The sequence below is a fragment of the Falco cherrug genome, assembly GCF_023634085.1.
Source record: "Falco cherrug isolate bFalChe1 chromosome W unlocalized genomic scaffold, bFalChe1.pri SUPER_W_unloc_1, whole genome shotgun sequence".
NCBI classification, from domain to species: domain Eukaryota; kingdom Metazoa; phylum Chordata; class Aves; order Falconiformes; family Falconidae; genus Falco; species Falco cherrug.
This window is the reverse complement of record NW_026599288.1, coordinates 4,026,879-4,048,167: the sequence shown is the minus strand read 5'-3', so window position 1 is coordinate 4,048,167 and position 21,289 is coordinate 4,026,879. Positions and strand designations below refer to the sequence as shown.

The 21,289-nt window shown below is 38.3% G+C and overlaps 1 pseudogene; it reads left to right on the top strand.

Annotated features, from left to right (window-relative positions):
* Nucleotides 1-21,289, top strand: part of LOC129734136 (F-BAR domain only protein 2-like) — a 78,720-nt pseudogene that overhangs the window by 42,531 nt on the left and 14,900 nt on the right.

The following is a 21,289-nucleotide window of genomic DNA, read 5'->3' as shown; positions in this document are numbered from 1 at the left end:
AATGTTAACTAAATGGCCTTCTCAAACATGAAATTGTCACAGGAAGCATACATAGCAAAATTGGAAGGAAGAAGTGTATTTTTTTTCTTCTTTCAGAAGATAAAGCATAAAAAATGAAACTTTCTGAAGTCTGAAAATATTTGGAAACCTGTTTATAAACATCTGTACTGTAGTTCATTTTTAGTAGACTGCAATGTTAGAGAAGAGCAATGGCTTGAATATTGTAACAAGCTTATTGAGGAAAAGTGTGGTTTTAAACTAGGGAAAGCAAAACAGAAAACTAAAGTTTGACTTAAAAACAGACTCAAAACCTTCTATCTTGTTGCATATTCTGCTTTTCTAATAAAATTGAAATACATCCTAACCTGCATATATAGTATTCTTACATTGATCCCTAAGTTGTGCTGCACAGGGTCCCATTTCTAATTAACTCATAATTTCATTGGCCATAATACTGTAGTGTGGTAGTACTTTATACCAGGGCAAACTACTATTGGACAACTTCTGCACTGAATTGACTGTCTGGGTCAACTGGGTCTGTATGTCATACTCTTTCTTGAACAAGAATATTTACTTCAGCATTTGAAAATGAATTCTCACTTGACTTACATTGGACTTGGTGTGTCCATAATAGTTCTCAGGAACTGCAGGATCTTGTCTGCTTTTTCTTCAATGTGTTTTTATTGTTGTCTTAGTTGTCATAGATCACCTGGATGGCCTTCTGCGTCAGATATTCCGTTTTAAATGATGGATATCAATTTGTATGCATTTTGACAATGGAAGGTACAGTGGAGTACCCCTTGACCTGTTGCCTAAATAGTATGGGTGCAGGAAAAGAGGAAAATGTCAAAGCACTAGCTAATTGAGCTAGCTACACAGACATTTTCCATCTTGTTTAGCTATCAATCTAACTTCATATGTGTGAAATTGTTCAATATTAACAAAAAGCCTAAAATGGAAAATTCTTGATGCTTTCTTACAGGTATGTGTTTAACACATACACTTGCCTATCTGGCAATTGGCTTAAATGATTCTTAGACTTGCATTCTTTGTACCTAAGCCCAAGTTTAACCATAACAATAAAATTTCAAATTCCTATCTTTTATTAATAGAGCCTGTAATTTAAATGCTTTCTGTGTAATGTTGAAATGGATTTGTTTTGAAGAATTTGTCTCTATTGGTTGCCCTTTTTGAGGGAAGGAGGGGTTTCTACAAAAACAGTATAAGAAATACTGTTACTAGCATTAAACTTCTTCCTAAGCCTTGGGAGTTTAATTCACAGAGTGCCTCTCTGTTTTACTGTCATAGCTGATATAAACCAAAGGATGGTGTAGTTCTATATCATTTTTGATAGTGTGGTTCAGAAAGATCAAACAGGAGTGGAAAATTGGGGTCGTCACCTATGTTTGACCTTTTTGCAACTATTGACTTGGATACTGGCACATTTACCTGATGTTGCTTAGATGTTTTTAATGTCAAATACTAGGATCAAAAAATTAATATTATGCATATTTTGTGTCTTAAATGGTGAGACATTTTTCAGGGTCAAACTTATACTGCCTTGGACTCCAAGTAGCTGTGTGATGTCACTGAAGATGACCTGCTCTATAACTTTCCCCAGCACCGAGGTCAGACTGACAGTCCTATAGTTCCCCAGATCCTCCTTCTGGCCCTTCTTGCAGATGGGTATCACATTTGCCCCAGTTAACCAGGACTGCTGATATATGATGGAAAGTGGCTTGGTGAGCTCTTCCGCCAGCTCCTTTAGTACCCTCAGGTGGATCCCATTTGACCCCAGAGACTTGTGTGTCTGAGTCACTAACCATGTCCCCTTGGATTATGGGGTCTTCATTCTGCTCCCCATCCCTGTCTGTAGCAGCTCAGGGGGCTGGGTACCCAGAGAACAACTAGTTTTACTATTAAAGAGTGAGGCAAAGAAGGCATTAAGTACCTCAGCCTTTTCCTCATCCTTTGTCACTATGTTTCCCCCTGCATGCAATAAAGGGTGGAGATTCTTCTTCATTCTCCTTTAGTTGTTAATGTATTTATAGAAACATTTTTTATTTTCTTTTACGGCAGTAGCCAGGTTAAGTTCTAGTTGGGCTTTGGCCCTTCTAATTTTTTCCCTGCATAACCTCATGACATTGACATTCTTGTAGTAGTCCTCCTGAGTTGCCTGCCCCTTCTTCCAAAGGTCATAAACTCTCTTCCCCTCCCCAGTTCCAGGCAAAGCTCTCTGTTCAGCCAGGTCGGTCATCTTCCTTGCCAGCTTGTCTTTTGGCACATGTGGATGGCAAGAATTGAAAATTCTATCATTTCATGATATTTGTGCCCAAGATGGCCTCCAACTATCGCATCACCCACCAATCCTTCCCTGTTTGCAAACAAGAGGTCTAGCACGGCTCCTTCCCTTGTTGGCTCCCTCACCAGCTGTGGCAGGAAGGTCTCTTCCACACACTCCAGGAACCTCCTAGACTGTTTCCCCTCTGCTGTATTGTATTTCCAGCAGTCATCTGGTAAGTTGAAGTCCCCCATGAGAACAAGGGCTAGCAATCATGAGACTTCTCCCAGCTGCTTATAGAATATTTCATCTGTGTCTTCATCCTGGTTGGGTGGTCTGTAACAGACTCCCACCATGATATCTGCCTTGTTGGCCTTTCCCCTGATTCTTACCCATAAACACTGAACCCTTTCATCATCATCATCAAGCTCTAGGCAGTAAAAACACTCCCTCGCATACAGGGCTACCCCACTGCCTCTCCTTTCTTGCCCATCCCTTCTGAAGAGTTTGTAGCTATCCACTGCAGCACTGCAGTTGTGTGTCATCCCACTAGGTTTCTGTGATGGCCACTATATCATAGTTTTCCTGCTGCACAACAGCTTCCAGCTCCTCCTGTTTGTTGCCCATGCTGCAGGCATTGGTGTAGATGCACTTCAGTTGGGCTATTCATCCTGTCACCTTTTTGGGGGGGAGAAGCCCTAATTCCTATGTGACTGTTCTCAGGTGCTTCTGTGGTTTCTAACTCATCAACAACCCTTGTGTCTTTGCTGCCGCGTGGATCTCCATCCCCTACCCCCACTGATATGGCAGACTGAAGGACCTCACTGGCACACTGTCCCTCAAACACTGGCATGCCATGCCCAGGCTTATCTCTAGTGGGCCTGGCTTTATCCCTTTCTCCCTTCAAATGTAGTTTAAAGCTCTTTTGATGAGCCCTGCTAACTCCTGCGCAAAGATCCTTTTCCCTCTTTGAGACAGGTGTACCCCATCTGTTGCCAGCAGGCCTGGTGGTGTGTAGACCGACCCATGATCAAAAAACCCAAAATTCTGCCGGTGACACCAGGCTCGGAGCCAGGTATTGATCTGCTGGCTCTTTCTGTTTCTTCCCTCATCATTCCCTGCAACTGGAAGGACAGAGTAGAATACTACCTGTGCTCCTGATCCTTTAACCAGTCGTTCCAAGGCCCTGAAGTCTCTCTTGATTGCCCTTGAACTTCTTATTGCAACTTTATTCTCCTACATGAAAAAGCAATAATGGATAATAATCCTTGGGCCGTACCAGGGTAGAAAGTTTTCTTGTCACATCTTTAACCCAGGCCCCAGGGAAACAGCATACTTCCCTAAGAAGTGGGTCTGGTCAGTATGTTGGACCTCTGTTCCCCTCAGGAGAGTCTCCTATTACAGTGACCCATCTTTTTTTTCTTTATGGAAGCATTTTTTCTTGCAACAATTTGTTGTAAGAGAATGCTGTTTTCATGGTTGATATTTATCTTTCTTGTAGTAAAGCAGCTAGTAGATGCAAGGGAAGGAGAGAGAGTGTGTGGGGAGAAGGGATTTTTCTATTAACACTAATAAGGTATTAGGTATCATTAAGAAGGAAGAGTATTTAAAATTTCCAAGTTAACTTCATAGTGAAAAGTAGAACCTTCTTACTGAATTTTTTTGTGCAGCTTCCATCTCATTACTATCTATGCCAATTCTTCAGTAACTGAGTTTTTCAGATTGTGTTTTAGTCTTCCCTATGAGAAAAGAATACATTGTTGCCAGAGCAAGATAAATTTTGGGGGGATAAGTCGGCTTCTGTTAAATGAAATTAAAAATACTAATCTGATCATCATATCTGTTTATGTTTCAGCTAAGCGTGAGTGTTTGTCTCTTATCAAGCTGTAAAAAAAACACCCTCAAAGACAAGTGTTAGGCAAGTGTAATGGACAAAATACAGAAACTTTGAGTTGTTAACAAAAATCTTTGCTTTCTGCTTGTGGTAGAAGTGATGGTTAAAGATACTGATCTGAAATAAGGATGAGTTTTACTTGAGCCTTGAATTTTTATATATTTTATTCATTAGTGTAAAAGTCTTAAAAAGTCTGGGGATCAGTCATAATAGCTGGGAAGGGTAAAGAAAAAGATGCTATTCTGAAAAAGCTTAAGTTTTGTTTTTCTCTTAAAATATGTTTAAATCTCTGTTGTTTACAGGTTTTTCCTTCTGTTTTTATTTTGGGGATGAGTATGTTTACTTTGGTTTTTGTTTTTCTCCTGGCCAAATGGGAATATGTGTGGAAGTAAGAAACTGGAGTAGCTGAATCCTTAGCAAACTGATGAAAAATGTATTGTCTGAAGTGTAGTGCTGAACAAGTAATTGATTTGTTCTTCAGCTTCTATGTTTTATGGTATTTTTCTTAGTTTTTAGAGTTTAAATACTTAAAATGTTGATTAAATCAGTGTGAGGATGTTGAGATCTACAGTTCCCTGAATCAGGTTTTCTGGTGGGTTTTTTTTAATTATTTTGTAAGACACCCAGTTTTGCTGACTTGTGGAGAACACTGACTTTATTTTACTGTGAATTTAATGGAGAGCAAAGAAGAAGGGATTGGAAGAGCAGCTTATAATATCCATCTATTTACAATGTGTAGTAGTAGAATGGGAGCGCTGTTAGGAATTTGTATTTCATCTTGTCATATTGAATAATTAGACTTGCATTTGAAGTTATTTAATAATTGAAACTTAAAAGTGCATTTAAGACTGCCATTTGAGATTAGCCTTTTGATATTCTGTTCTCAAGAGCTTCATTTGGAAGCCAAACAATTACATTATACAGAAATGAGATATTGATGGGTTCTATTTCCAGATTCTCATCCTGCTGTTGGTTTTACAAGCACCCAGGGTTTTTTTAATGGCAGGGAAAGTTTTGCAGACTCAGTCTTAATTACAGTAATATAAATCATTACCTTGAGCACACCTTTAAAAAAATATCATTAGATCTCTGCAAATTTTCAAAGAAAATATTTGGTACATTTTATCTAATGACTAAAATAAAGTTGTTTAACATCAGTGAGTATCAAGTTACATTGTGAGATTCTCAATTGTCTTTCTATTTGACATAAGCATAATTTTTTTCATTTGCAGTTTGAGAAATGCTATCAAAATGTAGTGTTTATACTGAATGAAACATATTTACACTGCAAGATTTAAATATACATTTTGAGGGTTACATTACAAATAGAACCATTTGAGGTACTTAATTTGTATTTGATTCATGTAGTTAATCCCAGTTGTGTAATTCGCAATGCTAATTCACAGCTAAATTATTTTTTACTTTCATTGTGGTATCTCTAATTGCAGCACAATGATTTGCTGTGTTGTACTATTTAAAAATAAACTGAAGCTTGTAGTCTCCATTTTTCTTGTATCTAAGATCTGTTTATATCAGCGACTTATTTTAAGACATTCATTTTGAAAAGAATACAAGTGAAAAAACTGGAAAATGCTTGCAAGTACAGCTTTTATTTTACGTGAAAACACCCTGAAAATTGCACAGCTTTTGAGTTTATGGTAGATGCTCTACAATAATTGTAATTTCATAATAAAGATAAATAAATCAGAGTACTTACTAACACGTGTGTTTTGGGGCAGGAGTGAAAGTAGTTTCTGTATTTGAGGTTTCCACAATCTATTTACTTCCAGTTGTTTGTAATTGAAGTTTTCAAGATTTCAGTCTCTCACTTGAAGTAGTTGCATAAGGTGCAAAGGGAGGGGAAGTTTGACTACATTAGAGTATAGAATTGGGAACAGTTTTGTGGGGTTTTTTTCCTCTGTCTTATCTGTAATGTGTATACTCCATCAAAATGATTACAGAAAGAAAAGTAATAACCCCTGTGTCACAGTGCTAAAATGATAAACTTTGGTTTTACTTTTGTTGGTTCAGTTGTAAGTTACCGTTTCAAATACGGGCCAAGGGGCTAATTCTTAGTAGGGGCTGAAAGTAATGGTGCCAGTTTGCATGTGCTCTCTGCTTTCTTTGCACTTGCATAAGTGCTGGCGTGATTCTGCCATTTTAACTCCCTGAACAAGGTCTTATGGAAAATCACTGTTTTTTCTGCAAGTTTGCTCCCTGAAGTGGCTCATAGTAGGGTTAAATAGTCAGATTGAAAGAATGAGGGTTAGGACTGCCCTTTGCAATGGCTGTTACCTTGTGTCAACTTGTTGTGAATGCTGAATTAGGATCCTGCTGACTATGCCAATTTGTCACGAATGGGTGATTTAGACCACTTAACCACTGTCAAAGGTATCAACAAAAGTGGTTTTATTGAAATATGATGATGTAAAAGTGTGATATAACAAAGTTTGATGACAAGGTTCACTCTATTACTGTACTGCACAAAGGATATAGCAATGATTCAAAGTTACCAAGACAGAATCAAAGTTACCAAGACAAAACCTTAGTGCACTATAATGCAAGGTTATTGCATGATATTGGCCACTTACCAAAGATCTGTTGTTGGTAAAAGGTCTCTCTGCCTTGAGGAGCAACCTTGAGGGGCATCCCAGCTCAAGAGGAGATCACCACCATGCAGCCACGCTGCCTAGCAGGGAGAGCTCAAAGGTGGCTCACTCAGGCTGCCACATTTGTAGGATAAAGTGGTGTAGTCAAATTGCATACAATAGGAAAAGTATGCATGAGACTTCTTGTACCCGCAACTTTCTTTGTTCCTTGATAAATGAGTCTTGGAAAAACCACCCACTATTCATGTGTTAATCTCATGATCGGTGTTCCAAGCTTATATGTATCAATGCTCACTGTGTCACTGTTCCTTTGTGGGGTTCCTGGAGGAGTTCTTGGCCCAGCTATGGCTCAGGCCTTTACCTCCTTTGGAGCCTGTACCAAACTACTGCTAGTTTGGTTAAGGGGTTAAGTGCATCTGTCACAATTATAAAGGGAAGCCACAATACTGAATTTATTTAGATATGGCACTTAACCAGTGCTCTCTATTTTTTTGTCCTGTTTAGTCTTAATGATTTTTTTAAAACTTTTTTATCTTCTTTATTGCTATGTTTAAGATTCTGCACATCACTTTTAACTGTCCAGGTAACTGACTATGAAGTCAGAGGAACTAACAATGCAGAGTTAGAAAAAGTGTGAATATAAAAATTAGTGCTATAGCTATGTTTTTTTCCTTTTTGATTTTTCTTTACATAGATCTTGTTCATTAAAAGAAGATAAATTGAAAGCCTTACACTATATTATAGATGCAATTTTGAACGAGAAGAGGAAACAAATTAGAAACGTTTCATGTGCTTTTAATAACATAGGCAATTCAATTTTATTTAGACAGTGTGCACTAGTATTTTAATTTTTCAGTATGAAAGAGTGAAAAAAATGATTTGCTGTACATGTATGATTTTGCAATCTGTTTGACCATTGGCAGAGTAATTGTGGTTTTTCATTACCACCTACATTTGTAATTGAATTATTTAGTATTTTCAGGAAATATTAATAGTTGTTAAAATATCTTAGGATTTGACCTTCATTTGAGGTTAAACTTAACCTAACATTTATCTTCATTGTCATTTCTTTAAGGCCCTATTGAATTTGAAGAATGTAACACATCCAGTGCAGTTGAAGGTGAGCTGTAGCATAATTATTTGCCTAACAGTCTTGTTGATAGGGCCTGAAGCTGAGGAGAGAAGGATATTCACATGTGAATATGTATAACTTTAACGTATTTCAGTAGACCAGAAACCTGTTTTTCTCTTGAGAAACAAACTTCTATGAAAATGAGACCTACAATACTTTATAAGCCTAATGCACAATGGTTAAAGAATTTTAATATTTCTTGGGCCTTGTCAGCCAGAGGGCTGGAGGGACACAGGAAACTGGGAGGGGACACAGCCAGGTCAGTTGACCTGAACCAGACAAAGAGGTATTCCATACCATGGGATGTCATGCTTGGTATATAAACTGGGGTGGAGGGGGTTGGCCAGGGCTGGAAGATAGTTTCTCAAGGACTGGCTGGGCATCAGTCAGCAGGTGGTGAGCAGTTGTACTGTGCATCACTAGTTTTCTTTTCTTCCTTCCCTTTCGATTTCATTCTTCTCCCCTTCTCCCTCCTTTTCATTATAACTGTTATTGTTATCATTACTATTGTTATTTTGTTTTTATTTTATTTCAATTATTAAATTGTTCTTATATACTTATCAAGATGTAAATTCTTTTCCGATTTTCCTCCCCATGCCTCTGGGTGAGGGGGGAGTGAGCAAGCGGCTGCGTGGTACTTAATTACCAGCTGGGGTTAAACCACGACAACCAGTGTTTGACATTGCTAAATATATACTCATCTCTTTGATACTCATCTCTTTGATCTTTAAATGAAAAGTGTTTGTTTCATAGGGATAAAACCACGGAAGAGGAAGCCTTTTGGTTTATCAGGAATAATGAAAAAAGAAAAAGATACTGAGCTTGTGTAAGTATATTTCTAACTTAAAGCCTTGTCTTGTGTGAAAACTAGTAAATGTATAGAGATAAACATTAGCTGATGTTTAACAACAAATGGTTTTATAACAAGTTTAGAGGAATGCTATGAATATGAAAACATCACAGCTATTTAAGATTTTTGTAACTAAGGATTTTAGGGAAATAATATAAATGTATTCAGAGTAGTCTACTCATGCTTCATTCTTTCCTTGGCATGGGTAACTAGTTCTCCCTTTTTCTATATTTAAACATTGTAGATAGCATGATTCTCATGTGTACTCCTAATGAAATAGTAGCTCTGTTATGTGGAAAAAGTACTGTATGTCTGTGTTTGCAGAACTGAAGCTTCACTTATTCTTTTGTTAGAAAAACTTTTGTGTACTGTATAGAACAGAAAAAAAAAAATTTTTTTTCCAGTAAATCATGTGCACATTCATTTCTGAAAGACCATTATTCTAACTCATGATTGATGTCCCAGTGTGGTGGGTTGACCTTGGAAGGACACCAGGTGCCCACCAAAGCCATTCTATCGCTCCCCTACTCAACTGGACAGAGGAGAGAAAATATAACGAAAGGCTCGTGGGTCAAGATAAGGACAGGGAGATCACTTAGCAATTACCATCACAGGCAAAACAGACTCAGCTTGGGGAAATTAGTTTAATTTATTGCCAATCAAATCGCAGTAGGGTAATGAGAAATAAAAACAAATCTTAAACACCTTCCCCCCCACCCCTCCCTTCTTCCCAGGCTCAACTTTACTCCCAATTTCTCTACCTCCTCCTTCCCAGTGGTGCAGGGGGATGGGGAATGGGGGATGTGGTCAGTTCATCACACCTTGTCTCTGCCGCTCCTTCCTCTTCAGGCGGAGGGCTCCTCACACTCTGCCCCTGCTCCAGTGTGGGTCCCTTCCAGGGGGTGCAGTCCTTCAGGAACAGACTGCTTCAACGTGGGTCCCCCGTGGGGTCACAAGTCCTGCCAGCAGCCTGCTCCAGTGCAGGTTTCCCACAGGGGCACAGCCTCCTTCAGGTCACATCCCTGTGTGGCCTAGGGTCCTCCACAGGCTGCAGGTGGGTATCTGCTCCACTGTGGACCTCCATGGGCTGCAGGGGCACAGCCTGCATCACCATGGTCTTCACCATGGGCTGCAGGGGAATCTCTGCTCCAGTGCCTGGAGCACCTCCTCCCCCTCCTTCTTCCCTGACCTGGGTGACTGCAGAGTTGTTGCTCTCACATATTCTCACTCCTCTCTCCTACTGGCACAGATTTTGTTTTTTTCCCCCTTCTTAATATGCTATCCCAGAGGTACTACCAGCATCACTGATGGGCTTGGCCTTGGCCAGCAGCAGGTCCATCTTGAAGCTTGCTGGCATGGGCTCTATCAGGCATAGGGGCAGCTTCTGGCATCTTCTCACAGAAGCCACCTCTGTAGCCGCCGCCGCCGCCGCCCCCCCCCCCCCCCAACCTTGCCACATAAACCTGTTACACCTATTTATACCCTTTGTCACATTTACTGCACGCTCTCTGTCTTAGATGGATTGGTAGCATTCTATATATTAGTAATTATGGTTACTATATTTCATTGTATTTTGTTCATAATTTCTAAATGTGTTTTCTCAGTGGAAGTATTTTGATTTAACAGAAAATAGCTTTCAATTTAACAGAAACTTAGAAATATAGATATATATAGATATATTATCTGGCAACATATGTATACATTCTTTTTTTTTTCTTTAACCAGCTTTGTTGTTTTAATATTGTGCTGAAAAATTAATGACCTAAGAACTGCAGATGCTAGTTATTTGCACATACAAAGTGTCATAGCTATTTTTCTTTTGGTGTTTGTTTTTAATAGTGATATGCTTCTAAACAATACTTTTTCTTCTCTCTGTCATGATGTCATTAGTGCTCCAAGGTGTTCAGTTTTTTTTTAAGCCATTCCTCTCTATTTCTGTTTTTTCTGTGATTTAATCTTTCCTCCACCCTCTCTTCATTACTTTTTTATGTTGTAGTGTGATTTTGGTGAGCAGTAATCTGAGAATACTGCTCTGTTACACAGAATTATTTTTTCTGATTATTTAGTTTAAAATATTTAAATTAAAATGTTATAAATATTTGATTATATTAATATTTTAAATAATTTTAGTCCCCTTTTAAAAGTAATCCATTACCTTTGGAAAGTTATGTACTACACTTTCTTTTTTTTGTGATGCAAAACTGTTGCAGTATCAAATAGCTGCAAAAAAGTATGTTCAATCATTTGCCTTTTGTTTCTTGCATTTACATAATTGCAAAGTGGTGATTTTGATAGTATTGAGTACTGTTGTTTGATTGAGTTCTGTAGCTGTTGGCTTTTCTTGTCCAACAAAAATTATTTTGCCACCACATGAACTATTACTCAAGCTAATCTCATGTAATGCTATTAGCCTGCTTGCAAAACAGGCATCTCCTTCCATCCATTATTTGGCAGATGATCTGGCCCCAGCAAAGTTAGAGGGCTCTTAATAGTAGCTTTCTGGAGACAGCAAAGGCAGGAAGCTCCAAATTAACTCTTCTTGGGTATATCACTCAATGTATCATTAATCAGAGATCATGTTTTTCCTTGACCTGTCACAGAAAGAAAATTTTCTCGGGCACTGAGGGCTTAAAACTGGCTTCTGTACTGTGTGAAACACTTTATACCTTTGTATGCTTGTCCATTGGATCTGAATACTTTTCTAAATGCTATCTTTTCCCAAAGATATTTTATTTAATGTTGAAAGATAATATGGATATCTCTTTCTAAGAGAAATTCTGTTTTTCATGGCACAGTGATGCCATCAGAAAATATAAATCAATGCAGCCACTCTGAAATGTTAAAATAATTTCACTTGCTTTCAATAAATTGGACTGAAAGTTGATTTATATTACATTATTTATTTCTATATTTATACACAGTACAAAAATGAATAGATGCTAAGGTCAGAAAGAATGAAGTATGACTGCATGCTATTGACCTTCTATGTAATACATGCTATAGGCTTTTACAGAGATTCTTGCATTAATCCAAATTAATCTAAATTAACTAAAACATCACATTTTAATGTAGGATTTTCAAATGATACAGGGTCCATTATGTCCTTAAGTAAAATATTGTAAGTTATTTATGACCTCTTTTAAAAATGTTATTGTTAGTCTAAATTTTTTCTGATTTCATCTTCAGCTAATGATCTTGTTATAGGCTGTACATGATAGAACTCCATATCATAGAATCATAAAATCATTTAGTTTGGGAAAAACCTTTGAGATCATCAGATCCAACCGTTAACCCAGGACTGCCAAGTCCAGCACTAAACCATGTCCCTAAGCACCACATCTACATGTCTTTTAAACACCTCCAGAGATGGGGATTCAGCCACCTCCCTGGGCAGCCCGTTCTAATGCTTGACCACCCTTTCAGTGAAGACATTATTCCTAATATCCAATCTAAACCTCCCCTGTCACAATTTGAGGCCTTTTCCTCTTGTCCTCTCACTAGTTATCTGGAAGAAGAGACCTACCCCCACCTGCCTACAACCTCCTGTCAGGTAGTTGGAGAGAGCGATAAGGTCCCCCAAGTCCTTTTCTTCAGACTAAACAATCCCAGTTCCCTCAGACACTCCTCAGAAGACCTGTGCTCCAGACCCTTCACCAGCATCGTTGCCATTCTCTACACACGCTCCAGCACCTCAACGCCTTTCTTGTAGTGAGGGGCCCAAACCTGAACACAGCATTCTAGGTGCAGCCCCACCAGTACCGAGTACGGGGGGATAATCACTTCCCTAGTCCTGCTGGCCACACTATTTCTGATACAAGCCAGGATGCTCTTGGCCTTCTTGGCCACATGGGCACACTGCTGGCTCATGTTCAGCCTGCTGTCAACCAGCACCCCCAAGTCCTTTTCTGCAAGGCAGCTTTCCAGACACCCTTCCCCAAGCCTGTATTGTTGCATGGGGTTGTTGTGACCCAAGTGCAGGACCCAGCACTGAGCCTTGTTGAACCTCATACACTTGGCTTCAGCCCATCAATCCAGCCTGTCCAGATCCCTCTGCAGAACCTTCCTACCTTCAAGCAGATCAACACTCTCCCTCCCAACGTGGTGTCATCTGCAAACTTACTGAAGGTGCATTCGATCTCCTCATCCGGATCATGATTAAAGATATTAAAACTGGCCTCTGAAAACAGAACTAGCCCCAAAGTTTGATCAGAAGTTTCATCAGAAAGTTCTCTCCACTTAAAGGTCAAGTTTTTTCTTAATATCCTGTTAAATTAGGCTGTAAGCTCGTTTAGTTTGTGTAGGGCAGGCTTTCCACACCTAGAAAAACTCATGTTCAGTAGGCTTTTCAGTTTATCAATACAGGGTTTTAATGTGTTGACATCTAAACTGGATATTGTGTCTAGTAATGGTTATACACAGGGAAATACCATGCACAATGTATTCTATTGCATATTGTTATACAGGTTCAGTCAGGGATTTAACTTCTTTTTCTAATCACTGCTTTGCATGATCTGTTTGGTTTAGTTTTTAGCTACAATCCTTAAATTCCCTTACAGAGTCCTCATTTGCTGAAATATGTTACCTTATAGTAGAAGCATGACCTAGTTCTTTAATCTTAGAAAGATCATGCATCTAGCAATGTAAAAGCATATCCATCTAAAACCTGATGTCCTCATTTTCCATTTCACCAGCATTTGCAGACTATTGAGTTTTGCTTTATATCATGAGAATGAATCCTGTGAGGTGTTGTCAATCCTCTGAATGATACTAGATCTGCCATTAGTTTTTTAGATGTATTAGCTTTCTAATTTTGAAAATCTTCATTATGAGCTGAATTGCTTTCATTGTAGTTTGCCTCACATCTTTCACTTTTCTTACCTTTTATGGACTTCAGGCTGTCTTGTTTGAGTACAGATGCTTTTTAAAAGAAGATGTCATAACAACTGTTTGTTATACCTTTTGAGAGAAATCTAATACATTGTCCCTTTGCTCTGTAAAATAGCTTTTAAAGTAGCTGTTTCTATTGCTGTGAATTCAGCTTAGCTAGCAGAGGGAGATAAGTCAATAAGAAACTTGGTCACGTGTGGTTTTTTTGTGTGGGGCCTTTCAGAGGAGATGGGATCCTTCATCTCACTGTCAATTTAACAGCCTGTACTGAATTCTACATTAATGCCTCCATGTTAGCAAGTTTTCATATCTGTTTTTAAAGTCACTGTAGTTTTTACATTTAACCCATTTAGCATTTCAGAAAATATGGTTTAGTTTGCTACAAATTTGATTTTTTTCTCTTTTTTTAATAAGCACACATTTAAGATGTTCAGTTTGACTATATAAAACCACTGTTCAGTTACACTGGTACTTATGGCTTTATTTGGCAGGGTGCAGATTAGAGAGGACCTGTATGCTACTCAAGTAATTCCACATGCTGTAAATATAATTGTTTCTGCTTTTTGCATAAATCAGTGAGAGAGATTCAGCGTCGATAAATTTTTAAAATAATACTGCTTAAATTCAAGCAGAAAGATATAATACTTGTGAATAATGTGCTTGCAATCACTGCCTTTCTGCTGACAACTTTTTTTTTTTTAAAAAAAGTGTTTCTTAAGAGGTTATTCTATTATTTTTTCCAGCATCTTCTGGTGCTTGACTACAACTGTGCTTGACAAACTCAAACTAAGAATGAAATTCCAAAAGACAGAAGCTCTGAATTCCTTTAAGAATAGTCTTAATTGCTTTAAGAACTAGTTATTGTCCAAAATGTTTTGCAATTGCATGTGGACTATTTCATTAGGATTGGTGACTTTTATTTATTATGCACATCATCCATAGAGACCTGACTCTTAAAGTATATTCATCCAAAATACAGCATGGTACTCTGGACTTCCCTTGATTTTTTTAATTTTTTTTTTTGCACTATGATGTGAGTTTGGTTTTTCAGCATTTACTCTGAATATTTCTTCTGCAGTGTTTTTAGCATAAACTTTCAGTTTCTTTTATTTAAATCTCATTCAGTTGAATGTGGATTATTTATAATGAAAATTTTAACACAGTTTGAAAGAGAAATGGGTCAAGTGCAATGTTTCAAATTAATTGAAAATATTAAAGGAAGTACCAGAACTGTGTGAATAAAATCATTTGTGCATTTTATAATTGTATAATTTTTTTCTTTACTTTTTTATAGGGAGTGTCCAGATACAGACTCAGTTGTAAGTAGACTTATTTCCAACACAAATGCATATGCTAACATTGTCAAGCACTACAATTTGATGAAACTTAAATATTATTTATGTGATAAAGGATTTAATATTTTGATAACATAGTTGAAGTGTTAATTTTGCTCAGAACATAATCTTAATGCATCATGGTCATAATGTGTCAGTAATACATTTATATTTCCTAACAATCTTAGGTGTTAAACAAGGTGGGTTTACTGCAATTATTTGCTACTTTGTTTTGCAAGTTAATAATTTAAATTGCTTGACTAATACATTCTAACTAAGAAAAAGGTTCAGAGGACATCATCATGTTCCTCTGCTTACTACTGTTTCTTTGGAGAACCTTTCTAATAATAATAGTGTTCTGCATGTTCACTGACAGCAGTGTGTAGGAATATACCTTTTAAAATATGGCTTTAAATGCAGTATCTTGATGTACTTTTTATTTAAGCATGTATGTTGTCTTGAATTATATGTAACAGAGATTGCAGCTCCCTATAGCTATAGTAGGGAATGACTTACAGAATGATTTAAGTGACTTTCTGTAGACTGATTTGCTTTTCAGTTCATTTATTTAGAAGGCAACTATATTAAACAATTTAAGTTTCCAAGCTCACTTTTGTGGATTTTCTTCTTTACATTTAATATCTGGGAGTTTTAGTACCTAATATTAAAACTTATTTTGAGAAACATGGTTTAAAAAATTGAGTAGAACTTCTAAATAAGGAAAATTAAGTTTTGCAACATAATAGAACTATATATGCATGAACAGCCTTATAAGCATCATTTGAGACAGTTATTTTATCCTGTACAAAGTCATCTTGATTTAGAGCACATTTCTTGGGTACATTAAAATAAAGTAACTTTAGAATCATCCCTGTAATTATCAGGCTTTTCATGGAAATAATGTCTTTTGACTGTTCAGGTTGAGTCACTGGAGTAAAACACAACTGGGTTTGACATGCAGTGTTTATTTTCTTACTTGCTTATTTTGGTCTCTACATTAAAAAAAAAATCAACAAATTCAACGGTAAATGTGTCTGACATTCTTTATGGCTGCATGAAGCACACCATATGATCATTTAATTGTTCTGTCTAGATGTAATTTATATATGATTTTTAAAAAAAGACCTAACTTTCATAGTGTTCAACAACAAAACTAATACTTTTGTTGCATTCTCTTTTTTTATGCCCAACATTTTATGAATGCATTTGGAATTTAAATTGCGGTCTGTCATTTCTTCCTGCTTTTCACAAACAACAGTATTATTCCAAATGGTAGAATGCTTTAATAGCAGAAGCTATTACTGTCCTTCTCATGAAAAATGATACAGCATACCATAGATGAGATTAATTTCATCCCTTACAAACAAGCACCCCAGAGTGCTTTTACATTTTAAGGCTGGTATTCTCTTCTAGAAGGTCACATTTCAAATGGTTTTAATTTTTCTTGTCTTTTACTTTAAGACTTCCTGTTTCATTTTTCAAATTTGATCTAAATAGTTATAGCCATCTATATTGTTATCTCTATGAGGGTTTATTTTCTATGCATCTTTGCAATAAATTACACATTTCAAGAAATTGAACTCTGAAAAGTATTATTGAAAAAAAATTAAAACAGCTATCATTTTTGTTTGATTGCTAGAAAATACCAAGGACCAGCCCTCAGAAAATTCAGCTTATTTAAGGTGTCCCATTATGATTTTGGTGAGCTTTGGTCACTCACAAAAAATCTCTATGTCTGGCTTTTATATTATTGACATAATCTTTTTAAAAAATGTACCTTTTGTTTATTTATCAAGTATTTTAATTGTTATCTTGTGTGAAAGGAATGTAAAAGAAAACCACTCTACAATCTTTTATGGCTATAAGCACTGAGGTAAAGATATTGACATTTTAGAAATTAAGGATCTGGTAAGAACTGAATTCAATACTTTATCTACCAGTTCTATGTGATATTGTGGATCTTTCAACATACAGTATGTAGCCAATACCATTAGGGCCTTCTCACTAGTCTAAAATGTATAATGCAGCGTGTTCTAACTTGTATTCTCTGTTTTCAGAAAACAAAGCAGTGAGATGGTCCTAAGAAATGTCTTTTGTACCAAAATGGAAGTTCTCAAATTTATCTTTGGCAAGCTATCTGCTTATGCTCATCCTTTTTTTGCAGCCACCAGATTATATATATTGGAAAATATAGTTTTAATGCATATGAAGAAATTGCTGTTTCCTGTCAAGAATTTTTTTTAACTGCTATAAGGAGGTTTTATGTGATCATGAGTAGGAAGGCAGCTGTGAACTGAGAACTGATATTTGTTAAAAAGGTTGACCGCTTCAATAAGCAGTCTGTGTTTAAATATAGATTACAGTGTCGTGAGATTCAAAATTCCTGTGCTGTTATGTCTATCTACACATGTAACTACCATTAAGTTAAGCCTTGAAAATTAAGAAAAATAGAAAGTTAACTGTGTGTACATTAGAAAGAGACAGAAAATGGAATTTGGCTGTGTATGTGTTTATTACCTAGCAAGTTGATCTATGGGCAGAACTAATTGTCTTGTTTCCCATGGATTTGCAATATCTCTAGGGATGGTCTATAGCAGGGGCCTCAAACTTTTTAACCAGGGGGCCGGCGCGCAGATGAAGTGGCAGGCATTCATCTGCGGCTGCTTGGTTTCCCCCCAAACCCCGGCGGGGGGGGGGGGGGGCGCGGGGGGTTCTGTAAATACCGGTGACGTGCGGAAAGCAGACTCCACAATCTGTAAGATTGTAAAGTAGGTATGTTTATTCAGCGCTGGGCAGCACGGGGGGTAGTCCTGCCGAAAACCGTGCGCGCCTGACGCGAAAACTTGCTCTATTTTATAAGGCAACTCATTACATATTCATAATATGTTGCAATACGCCTATACATATGCATTACCTATCCCCGCTTCGTATTAAAATTAGTTCTGCAAGTCATTTCCATATTTTTCTCTCGACTGAGTTTGCGCAGTGTCTCCTGGTGGTGGTCGTCAGGGATCCTGAGGATGAAGGCAGGCGAGTCTTCCTCGTGACCGCTAGTTGCCCCCACATCTGGCGCAGGCTCAGTAACGTCCTGGTCTTTGTCCAAACCGCAGAACCGGCTTTGGCTTGTTCTTGCAAGGTTGTAATTGTTCTTTGGACTTATATGGTCATAAAGCTGGACTTATATGGTCATAAAGCTCTCTACTCCCGTATACCTTATCACAGCACCCAAGCAAACCATGTAAGATTTGGCAAACAGCTAAGCAGACTATCATAATTGTTAAACTTTACCCTATCTCTTAACCCCCCTCTCTCTCAGTCCCCCCTTTTCAAAGAAATTAGTAAATTCTTTTACTCAGACTCGAAGTACTGATTAGATTCTAATTTTTGTCGCAGTTGATTTCTCTTCCATTCGCTATAGGAATTTCCAGTTCCCTTAAGACACCAAAATCCACAATGGATAGCTATACTAATAATTAAAAATAGAAAGACAATTACAATGATCATTACAAATAGTTGTTTTAACCATGTTAGATTGGGCAACCAGGATGTCAATTTCTCCCATAATTCAGAAAAGCCCCAAGAAGTGTTATCTTGTGTCACTTTATGTAGAATATTTACTTGTTTCCTAATTTCTTGGAGGTCCTTGGTGATTCGCCCGCTCTGATCTGCATACATGCAACAATCTACATTGATCACAGTGCATACCCCCCCTTGGGAGGCTAATAGCAAATCTAAAGCCATACGATTCTGTGATACTATTTTCGATAAGTCAGTAACTTCCTCCTGGAGTGCCAGGAGGGCATCAACTGTCCTATTTTCCACTGTTTCTATTACAGCTGAGATGTTTATTATTGCCTTTTCCAACTCACTAACCCCTAAAAACGGAATGAACCATCGTGCAAAACTGTGGAAACTCGTTGGTCTGTTTATGAGGGGGTTATTTACGACGTTCCGTTTTTTCCTTATGGGGGGTCGCGTTAACCCGTCAATGATAGTAATATTGGGGACCAGACCTCCCAGAGTGCATGCTCCTTGCCATCCTATGGGCAAGACTTTATGAGCCGTTGTGCCACACAACCAATACCACCCTGTCCCTTGTGGGGTCGGGAGACCGGTATAGTTCAATTTTAAAAATCCCAAGTCTCTACCTGTCATATTTAATGTACGACTTCTGTTACAATTTGGGTGTTCTCCCATAAACAGCCCTTTTCCCGAACTTACCAGGCAGTTATCCCCTAATGTGCTGGTCTCTTCAACAGTTATTTTTAATTCTCGTCCCCACATTAACCTGAGGGTCTGTGCTCCAGATTGTATTTCCCCAAAAGGAGCCGTCTTGGCGGTTCGTCAGGGAAACTGGCAGTGGGATGCCTATTAACAGTATCTCATAACCAGAGTGTCTTGGCATTTGGGTACAGATCCAACAATCTGTTTTATTTAAAATTTTGGTGATGTTTTGAATCGCCTGAACATACCAGTTCTCTCGCCAGGCCGCTGTGTCTATCACCTGTGAAATTATCAGAATCATGTTAAATTTAACCCACATCCTATCTTTTTAGCTTGAGCTTTAACGGCCCTTGAATTTCTGATGTCCAAAGCTTTTGTGGCGACTTCTTCACACGGGTATGATGAATCCAGGCATTCTGTTCTTTAATTTTGATTGCTGTGAAGGAGGTGAGGAGTACTTGGTATGGTCCTTCCCACTGTGGTTTCAAGGTTTTCTCTGCAAGAGACTTTACATATACATAATCTCCAGGTTGGATGTCATGTACAGGCCCATCCAGACCCCTTCCTCGGGTCCCAATTACATGTTTTCCAATTTTATTGAGCTGCTTACTCAATGCCACCATATAGGAAGTCATAATTTCATCCCCAATTTGCATTGATGTCCCCTTTTGTATTCCATAGGGGCGTCCATACAGAATTTCAAAAGGGCTCAGTCCTTCCCTCGCCCTCGGTCTTGTCCGTATACGCAAAAGGGCTAAAGGGAGAGACTGAGGCCATGGCAAGTTTGCTTCTTGTCCCAACTTTACAATTTGCTCTTTGATTAAGTGGTTCATTTTCTCCACTTGGCCACTCGACTGAGGGCGATATGGGGTGTGAAGTTGCCAATCTATACCTAAATGGTGGCTGGTTTGTTGCACTATTTTTGAAACAAAGTGTGGTCCTCTGTCAGAGGATATGGTTGCTGGAACCCCAAAACGCGGTATTATTTCTTGTATTAGTATTTTAGTTACCTCCCGAGCCTTGGCAGTTCTGGTTGGGAACGCTTCTGGCCAACCTGAAAAGGCATCAGTTAATACCAGCAAATATCGGTACCCCCCTTTTCTTGGAAGTTCCGTGAAATCAACCTGCCATTGTTGTCCAGGCCCATTACCCTTTCCAATCTGGCCCATTTCTAGTTTGGGAGTATTCTTTGGATTAGTCTGGAGGCAAAGGTCACACTGTTGAGTCACCTGTCTCACTGTGGTATATAAGTTTCTAGCCACAATATCTTTTATCAGATGCTTATACAGAGCCTCCATTCCCCAATGTCTCTTCCTATGTTCTTCCCGTATTAAGTGCCACAGTAAATATGAGGGGACAATTAATCTTCCCTGTGGGGTATAAGCCCATCCCTCTTCATTATATGACCCTTCTAAGTCTGAAATAAGTTTCTGGTCTTCCCTAGTGTATTTTGGTTTATCTTGTAGGGAAATATGCCTATCGGGGATTAAAGCCCCTGCTACTTTTATTTTCGTTTTGGCCACTTGTTTTGCCTCTCTGTCCGCCAGTTCATTCCCTTTTTCCAAATCTGAGCTCACTTTCTGGTGTGCCTTAATATGCATAATTGCCACTTTCTCAGGGAGTTGGACAGCTTCTAGTAACTTCAGAATTTCTTCTGCATGTTTGATATTTTTCCCTTGGGAGTTCAATAAACCTCTTTCTTTCCAAATTGCTCCATGTGCGTGTACAACTCCAAAGGCATATTTTGAGTCTGTGTAAATGTTTACAGTTTTGCTCTGAGCCAACTCCAGGGCTCGAGTTAGGGCAATTATTTCTGCCTTTTGTGCGGAGGTGTTCATGGGCAAAGGTCCTGACTCTATTACCTCTTGACTGGTGGTGATGGCGTATCCTGCGTGTCGATTGCCATTCAGGACATAGCTGCTCCCGTCTGTGAACCAGTTTTCTCCGTTTTCTATGGGGCTATCCTTTAAAACTGGGCGACTTGCGTATGTCGCTTCAATAGTTTCTAAGCAGTCATGATGCACTGGTTCTCCTGTGTTTCCGCTGAGAAAAGAAGCTGGGTTGACAATGTTAGTAAC